Here is a 9,613-nt window from a genome sequence, read left to right as displayed (position 1 = left end):
AGAAAAAAAACCATACCTTCTATCTAGGTATATATAGTATATCTTAGTTATTCACAATATTTGTAATTTTTTATTTTTATTTATTTTTTTTAAAGATTTTATTTATTTATTTGACAGAGAGAGAGATAGCGAGAGCAGGAACACAAGCAGGGGGAGTGGGAGAGGGAGAAGCAGGCTTCCTGCCGAGCAGGGAGCCCGATGTGGGACTCAATCCCAGGACCTTGGGATCATGACCTGAGCCTAAGGCAGACGCTTAACGACTGAGCCACCCAGGCGCCCAAAGTTATTCTCAATATTTGATTAGAATTAAGGCTTGGGGTGCCCGGGTGTCTCAGTCGGTTGAGCATCCGATTCTTGGTTTCTGTTCAGGTCATAATCTCAGGGTCCTGAGATCAAGCCCTCTTGCTCTCTCTCTTTCTCTCTCTCTCTTTCTCTTGAATAAATAAATAAATAAAATATCTCTTAAAAAAAGAATTAAGGCTCTTTAAAAATGCTACTGATGTAATCTGGCCAACAATTTTCTGTCACTTGCCCTTTATTATTTCACCAGCAAAACAGAACAAAACCACTCTCCTTTTAAAAGGGAAAGACACACACAAAAAAAGAGAAAGACATTAAAAAAACAGGATTCATAAAAGATTTCTACTAAATGTGTATTTTGGATGTATCAAATATGTAAATTAAAAACTATCTTCTCAAATATTTTTATTGACATAGAATTACATTTAAAATATATGTAACAAAATAAATTTTAAATCTAATATTTGTGTGTTACCCCTGCTGTACCAATATTTTAACAATTTTAGAAGCTTAGTATGTCATTATAATTTTTAATTAAATGAAAATATTTTAGAGAAGCTACATAATAAGTCAAGCTTCAGGAAATCAATTCTGTTTTCTTTTGACATAATGCTGCTTTGTGAGATAATTTATTAACTATACAAATATTTGATGAATTCAAAGTAGTAAAAAGTACAAATAAATATAAGAACTTATTAATACATATTTTTAAAAGATTTTATTTATTTATTTGACACAGAGAGAAAGAGAAAAAGAGAGAGAGTGGGAGGGAGCAAGCACAAGCAGGGGAGCAGCAGAGGGAGAGGGAAGAAGACTCCCCGCTGAGCAGGGAGCCTGATGTGGGGCTGGATCCCAGGACCCCGGGATCATGACCTGAGCCAAATGTAGATGCTGAACTAACTTAGCCACCCAGGCACCCCTGGAATTTATTAATATTTAATTCAACATTTTTAAATATGAAATCAGAAACAGCAATTGTGCTCACCTCTAATAAAGCAAGTACTTATTTATGGAAATATTTTTAAATAAGTAAAATTAATCTTCTTAACTTAGTAAAGACTTGTTTTTTACAACATGCGTATCATACAGAATGTTCCATGTATGCTTGAGAAAAATGTATTCTGGTGCTGTTTGGTGTATATATGTGTGTTAGGTCTATTTGGTCTAGTGTTGTTCAGGTCTACTGTTTTCTCATTGATTTTTTTGTCTGGATGACCTCTCCACTGTTGAGAGTGGGGTATTGAAGTCTCCTACTATTATTATATTTCTGTCTCTTTCTGTCTTGAGATTTATCAATGTTTGCTTTACATATTTAGGTCCTCTAATGTTGGGTGCATACATATTTATAATTTATTTAAATTTACCTAAATTTATATCGTCCTCATGAAGTGACATTTTTGTCATTATAAAATGACTTTCTCTATCTCTTGTGACAGTTAAGCAAACTTCCTTGTTATCCTAGTAGTCAAATTACTCACTCTAATGAAAAAATAAATATCTTTTTGTTGATACTAGAATCACCATCAACATTTTTAGTCCATGAAAACTAACCCTAAAGGGTTGTTTCCCATCAGAGCAAGATGGGAAACCCAACTGCATCATGAGCAATGATGGCCATAGCAACTTTTTTCTAAACATGTCTCCTAAGGCAAGTGAAATAAAAGCAAACATAAACTATTTGGACTGTATCAAAATAAAAAGCCTCTGCACAGTGACGGAACAATCAATAAAACTAAAAGGCACCCTATGGAATGGGAGAGGATATTTACAAAGGACATATCCAATAACGGGTTAGTATCCCAAATACATAAAGAACTTCTAAAATTCAACACCCAAAACCAAATGATCCAATTAAAAAATGGGCAGAAGACATGAATAGACATTCTCTAAGAAGACATACAGATGGCAGACTGACACATGAAAAGATGTTCACCATCACTTACCTTCAGAGAAATGCAAATAAAAACCACGAGATGTCACATCACAGCTGTGGGAATGGCTAAAATCAACAACTCAAGAAACAACAGGTGTTGGCGAGGATCTGGAGAAAAAGGAACCCTCCTGCACTATTGGTCGGGATATAAACTGCTGTAGCCAATCTGGAAAACAGTATGGAGGTTCCTCAAAAATTTAAAACTAGAACTACCTTATAAGCCAGCAATTGCACTACTGGGTATTTATCCAAAAAATTTATTTATCCAACAAAGGGAAAAAGAGAGAGAGAGAGACAAATCGAGAAACAGACTCTTAATTATAAAGAACAAACTGATGGGTTACCAGAGGGGAGGTTGGTGGGGGGAATAGGTTAAATAGGTGATGGGGATTAAGGAGGGCACATATTGTGATGAGCACCAGGTGATGTATGGAATTGCTGAATCACTATAATGTACACCTGAAACTAATATAACGCTGTATTTACTAACTGGAATTAAAATAAAAGCTTAAAAAGCCAAAACAAATAAAAATTAAAATTAAAATACAAAATTAAAAGAAGAATTACATTTTTATCCTTTCAGATGTTCAAGGGGTATTTGCTGATTCCAGATTTATAAATATAATATTTTATAGAAAAAAAGAAATATGAGTAATGAGTAAGAACATGCAGTTCACAGAAGGGAACATGCAAATTGCTAACAAACATATGAAAACATAGTCAAACTTTAATATCTAGAAATAAGCCACTAAAACAATGAGACACTGATACATATATTCCTCATGTTGGGAAACTAAAGAAATCAGAAAGCTGGATAATATCAATTAATGGTAATTGGGATAAAGATATTCTCAAGCACTTATGGTGGGCATGTAGTAGTAACATCAATTCTAGAGAATAATCTGATAGTCAAAGTAAGTTCATTTGTATTCAATAATTTATCAAACTTGTTCCTGAATATATATTCCAGAGAAGTTTCCAGAGAGGTTCATAAGGACACTATGGGCCTGTTAATGGCAGCTTTGTATGCAATATCAGAAGGTTTAAGGCAATCTACTTGCCCAACTCTGGGAGAAAGGCTCAGTAAAAGGAAGTGGATGCATAGTCTGGAATACCATGAAGGAGAAGCAATGGACTGGATGAACCCAGCAACATGACCAGATCTTAAATGATCTTAATATAGGGGCACCTGGGTGGCTCAGTCAGTGAAGCATCAGCCTTCGGCTCAGGTCATGATCCTGGGGCCCTCGGATCTAGCCCCATATCTGGCTCCCTGCTCAGTGGGGACTCTGCTTCTCCCTATCCCTGCTCATGCTTTCTCACTCATTCTCTCTCTCTCTCTAATAAATAAATCAATAATTTTTTTAAAATTCTAAAAAACCCCATATTTTAATATAATCTTGAATTGAAAAAAGAAACAAAATGAGATCTATATCACAGTAATATATTTTAATTACAAATACATACACATCAACATCTACATGAGGAAAATTTTAATACACACCTGAAAGACTCAAAGAATATGAACAATTAGGTATATATTGCTTGTACTTAGATGGGACAACTCAAATTGCAAAGAAATACTGAAATCAGGAGGCTTGTTGGTAATATTATGGTTGTAATTTTGAAATTATATTTGCTTTTGATCAAATGTTTGGTTGTGAGAATTTTAATTGGGGAAGAAGGGGCATATAAATGTAGGAGGGAAGATGGTGAGAAAAAACTTAGTATTGAATTTTAATTACAGCTATTAGTATGAATTCATATTTTCTAAAATATGTGTATATTTTAGTTCTATTCACAGAAATACCCCAGGAGCAAAGTAGGTTCCAGTAGCCACGAATAAGCTCATATCTTGAAGACTACGTCCGCCCCTCGCCAGAAGAAACCAGGGCTCTTAGGATTAATTCCAGGTCTGGGACAGAGAAAGTACAAAATGAAATAGGTGAATAAGTATGCAACTTATTGAATCAGAAAGCCAGAAAATGCTTAAAGAGATAATGGGGTCATGTCAAAAACACATAGGAGCCACCTGAAGGGATTCCACATTCCAAAGTTAGCTCAATTTGGACATGAAGAAGAAAAGTAATTGCAAGGAATTTTGATAGATTGAATTAAAACAACAACAACAACAATGGATCAAAAGAGGAAGGGATAGAGAAAGGGAAAGCTATTCTTTACAGATGAATGCTAGGAATAGAGTTAGAAAATAATTGTCTTGCAACTCCCAAGGTAATAAGAGAGAAATTGAAGGAATCATAGAAAAAAGACAACAGGGTAAAAACTGTAAATCTAAGTTCTTCATTTTACTTATCTCTCAACATTTCTGTAGCTTTGTAAATTTTACAAATAAAACAAATTCTAAAAACATACACACGGAATGCTGCCACATTTTTCAAGGACACATGCAAATATAAGGATACAGGCCAAACAATGTATAATAATTGTTTATGGTGGGACTGGGAAACAGGAATAATGAAATAGGAAAAAGGGATCGTATTATATTGTAATTTGAAATGACAATATGAAGATTCCATTTTACTAGTGGAAAACAGAAACAAAAATAACTAAAGAAAAAAATGAATCATTATTTCAAGATCGATCCAGGCCCTAAAAAATCGGTTTCATTTTAAATGTTTTTTCTTTCATCTTTTATCAAATCTAAGCTCTGTTTATAATTTTGGTACACAAAATATCATAGAATAATATTTTCTTCTGTGGATCAGTACTATAATACCTATATGTTCAGATACACAACCGCGTAGTAAATGCCCCTTGCATTTTTATTACTTACAACACAAGACTTTCAACAAGGGATTGTGAGCCGGAATGATGTGAAGAGAGAAGAATCCTTATCGATTGGTGTCATTATATTAAAAAATTCATTTACTCAGAGAGAGATTTTGAAACAATGCCATTATCTCCAACCGTGTAAATTTTACACTTCTTTCCAGAATAAATATAATCCCTTGATGTAGTAATCACATGGGCATTTGTATATTAAAAGCATCTACTTAATTATATTTTGAATACCAAACCTGCCCCAAATAGGAGATTGAAAAGATCAAAATAAAGTGATATGTGATCATCAAAGCAAGCAGCCTATCAGCAGGACGTCCAGACATCAGTAACAAGATAACTCCCAGTGAGACATAATATGTTAGCACTTCTTAATTCTAGTATCAATAGAATCACACTCGTTTTTTTTCTTTTTTATGCAAAACAAAAGAATAAAGACTTTTAAATTAAAAGTGCCTGCATATGTAAATTGGTTAAAAGAACAGATTTCTGTGGAATTTATACACTAGGCAATCACTACAATTAGGTCCCATCGAGTTCTAGGATTCTAAAATTTAGGAAGGAGTTTGAGACGACAAAGAGGGATGGGGGTGGGTAGGTGAGAATACAGTTCACTGCCCGAGCCAACACTCAATCATCGGTCATTCTCACTTCATAGGCATCCTTTCTTGAAGTTCCCAGCACCCGAAAAGGACAGTGAAAGGAGACACTGAAATGATGGTCTGCGGCTTAGCTCTCAGCCATGAAATACCAACTTCAGTAATCTGGGCCCATCACCCAAGATTGTTTTCACACAGGGTAAGCCCTCCTTTGCTTCAGAAATCCATCAATCATGAAGTTCCTAGAACTTAAGCTTCAGAACCCCACCTCAGACATGCACTTTTTTGTGTGCAAAATGCGTATCATTTTCCGGCACCTGGGTGGCTCAGTCGTTAAGCATCTGCCTTCGGCTCAGGTCATGATCTCGGGGTCCTGGGATCGAGCCCCGCATCGGGCTCCCTGCTCCGCGGGAAGCCTGCTTCTCCCTCCCCCATTCCCCCTGCTTGTGTTCCCTCTCTCACTGTGTGTCTCTCTCTGTCAAATAAATAAATAAAATCTTTAAAAAACCTGATTCTAAAACATATGTTAAATGATAAGAAAAAACATTGGAAGAAAATTTAAAGCAAAACTTTTTAAATAAGATTTTATTTGAAGGGTGCCTGGGTGGCTCAGTCAATAAGCATCTGCCTTCGGCTCAGGTCATGGTCCCAGGGTCCTGGGATCGAGCCCCGCATCGGGCTCCCTGCTCCGCGGGGAGCCTGCTTCTCCCTCTCCCACTCCCCCTGCTTGTGTTCCCTCTCTCGCTGTCTCTCTCTCTGTCAAATAAATAAATAAAATCTTAAAAAAAAAATATTTATCATGGGCGCCTGGGTGGCTCAGTCGTTAAGCGTCTGCCTTCGGCTCAGGTCATGGTCCCAGGGTCCTGGGATCAAGCCCCGCATCGGGCTCCCTGCTCTGCGGGGAGCCTGCTTCTCCCTCTCCCACTCCCCCTGCTTGTGTTCCCTCTCTCGCTGTGTCTCTTTCCATCAAATAAATAAATAAAATCTTAAAAAAAAAATGCATATCATTTTCTTAAAGACAACACCAAAACTGCAACAAAACTGCATCGGCTTTTGGAGACATCAAGTCCGGATCTGTTAATTACGCAGGAGACCATTAAACGGAGGTGGCTCCGAGGCCATCAGGGCCTACACCGCGAAGCAAAAGCTAAGCCTATACATGCCTCGGGTATGAACTCAGAGCGCCAAGGGCAACCCACACGAAGGGCCAACAGGCTTCGAGCGATAGCAGGCACCGATTTCCCTACTCGGTTCCTGCCTTTTCTCTGCAAGGGCCTCTGGCCCCGAGCTCCTGTCGGTGCAGAGCTCCCACCCACTTCCAGACTGGTGCTGCCCGATTCTAATCCATTTTTGCTCAGATAAACTCTTAAAATTTCTAACCTGACTCCGTTTCTCTTTAACAGGTCTTCTGTCAGAAGAGGGAATCACAGGGAGCCCCCGGAGCCCCCCAGGAGAAAGGAGCGAGCCCCCAGCCCACAGGTACCTGCCGAGCCCTGGAGCTCCTGCGGCTTCCCCGCTGCTTCCCGCTGCTGGGGGTGGGGTGCAGCCCCCCCCCCCCCGGGATCCTGGCTCCTCAGCTTCCCCATCAGGAGCCTGCACTCTTCCAGCCTTCCCTTCTCCCAACAGGCTCCGAAACCGCCAGGACCCGCCAGCCCCGACTTCAAAACCGGACCGGGTCCAGTGGCGGATTGGGTCCGACTTAGAAATCGGTCCGGGTCTGGGATCTGACTCGGTCCAGGGTCTGACGGTCCGACTTTGAAACCGGGCCGGGTCCAGGGTCAGAACCGGGCTGGTTCCAGTGGGAGGCCTTAGGGAAATAAAAGTTTGTTTTAAGGCTGAACAGGTAGGTTAACCCATCATCCAAAGATAATCTTGAGTTCAGTGGGCACAGCGGAGAAGTTTTAAGCATCTTAGATAAGCGCATCCCCTTAGGAGGTGCCCTAGAGAAGGGGCCCTAACGCAGCCCTCACCTGGAAGGATGGAGGGAAAATTATTCGTCCTCCTCTACAGTTTCTGGTGACCGGGATGGGACCTGCTGGGACACCCGACTTGCTCCGGAGACTGCAGACGGATCCTGGGAGAACAGGCAGAAGCCGGCAAAAGGTAGGAAGTTTTGCAGAAGTCTCCTGGGTCTCTCTAGCTGTGGTGCCTGGGGGAAAGAAAAGGTAAAATTTCACGCTTCCTTTCCAAACTCAGATTGTCAGGGGGAAAAAAAAATGTAAGAATTAGATCTTTGAATGGTGACTTCTGAATTTGCCTCCAGGTACCCATGGGTTATCAGTTCTTTCCTAGAAACAGCTGTTGCCTTCTGTCTGTCTTGTTTTGTGCTCTGAGAACCTGGCTTGGCATTTGTCGGTTTGGGGGCCCTCAAAATGTGTCTGGGCAGAATTGTGCGCTTCAACCCCTTTGCAGCTAAGGTCGTACTGAGAGCATCAGCTCTCAAGGGGACAATTATCTGAGTCTTTCTTTTCCTTACCTTCAGGAGTGGCTCTGGATTTTGAGAGGGTGCACTATCTTGGGGGGATCCCTCTCGTGTCCATGGGGTCATTCACTACTGCCAGGAATTGCCAGGAATATTTACTGTTTCCTGTGGCTAAAACCCGACAAGATATTTGAAAGGATTTTTTTTTTTTTTTTTTTTAAGTATAGGCATGCATACCTCGGAGATACTACGCTTTCAGTTCCAGACCACCCCAAAAAAGCAAATACCGCAGTAAAACTAGTCAAATGAATTTTTTTTGGTTTCCTAGTGCATATAAAAGTTACGTTTAGGGCGCCTGGGTGGCTCAGATGGTTAGGCGTCTGCCTTGGGCTCAGGTCATGATCCCGGGGTCCTGGGATCGGGTCCCGCATCGGGCTCCCTGCTAGGTGGGGAGCCTGCTTCTCCCACTCCCTCTCTGCCTCTCTCTCTCTCTCTCTCTCTCTGACTCTCATGAATAAATAAATAAAACATTTAAAATAAAATAAAATAAAATAAAAGTTATGTTTACACTCCACTGTAGTCTAGTAAATGTGCAGTAGCACGATATCTAAAAAGTCAATGTACATACCTGAATATAAAAATATTTTATTGCTAAAAAATGTGAGCCATCATCTGAGCTTTCAGTGAATCATAATCTTTTTCCTGGTGGAAGGTCTTGCCTCAATATTGACTAATCAGGGTGGTAGTTGCTGAAGGTTGTGGTGGCATTGGCAATTTCTTAAAATAAGAAAATGAAATTTGCTGTATTGATCAACTCTTCCTTTCACAAATGATTTCTCTGCAGCATGCAATACTGTTTGATAGCATTTTACACACAGTAGAACTTCTTTCAGAATCACAGTCAATTTTCTCAAATCTTGCTGCTGCTTTATTAACCAAGTTTATGTAATATTTTAAATCCTTTGTTGTCATTTCAACCACCTTCACAGCTTTTTCACCAGGAATAGATTCCATCTCAAGAGAACACTTTCTTGCTCATCCGTAGGAAGCAACTCCTCATCTGTTCAAGTTTTATCATCAGCTTGTAACAATTCAGTCCCGTCTTCAGGCTCCACTTCTAATTCTAGTCTTGCTAGTCCCACCACATCTGCAGTTATTTCCTCCACTGAAGTCTTGAACCTCTCAAGGTCATCCATGAGAGTGGGAATTAACTTCTTCAAAATTCGTGATAATGTTGATATTTGGGCCACTTCCCAAGAATCCTGAATATTCTTAATGGCATCTAAAATAGTGAATCCTTTCCAGAAGTTTTCAAATTTACTTTTCCCAGATCTATCAGAGGAATCACTATTTATGGCAGATATAGCTTTATGAAATGCATTTCTTTTTTTTTTTAAGATTTTATTTTATTTACTTATTCATGAGAGACAGAGAGAGGGAGAAGCAGGCTTCCCGTTGAGCAGGGAGCCCGATGCAGGGCTCGTTCCCAGGACCCTGGGATCATGACCTGAGCCGAAGGCAGACGCTTAACCATCTGAGCCACCCAGGTGCCCTATGAAA

The 9,613-nt window shown here is 39.6% G+C and overlaps 1 long non-coding RNA gene across 1 annotated transcript in view; it reads right to left on the bottom strand.

Moving 5' to 3' along the window:
* Positions 1–4,011: 4,011 nt before the first annotated feature.
* Positions 4,012–9,613, bottom strand: part of LOC135362595 (uncharacterized) — a 28,707-nt gene continuing 23,105 nt past the window's right edge. The window contains exons 2-3 of the long non-coding RNA XR_010407477.1: positions 7,602–7,780; positions 4,012–4,148 (exon numbers count right to left, since the gene is read on the bottom strand). This is a non-coding gene — a long non-coding RNA (uncharacterized LOC135362595). The remainder of the gene's footprint in view (positions 4,149–7,601; positions 7,781–9,613) is intronic.

The sequence above is a fragment of the Mirounga angustirostris genome, unplaced genomic scaffold (genome assembly GCF_029215605.1).
Source record: "Mirounga angustirostris isolate CCGP_5_RB_7025 unplaced genomic scaffold, mMirAng1.0.hap1 SCAF_14, whole genome shotgun sequence".
Lineage (NCBI taxonomy): Eukaryota > Metazoa > Chordata > Mammalia > Carnivora > Phocidae > Mirounga > Mirounga angustirostris.
The sequence above is the reverse complement of the archived record's forward strand: the minus strand, read 5'-3'. Positions and strand labels throughout refer to the sequence as shown.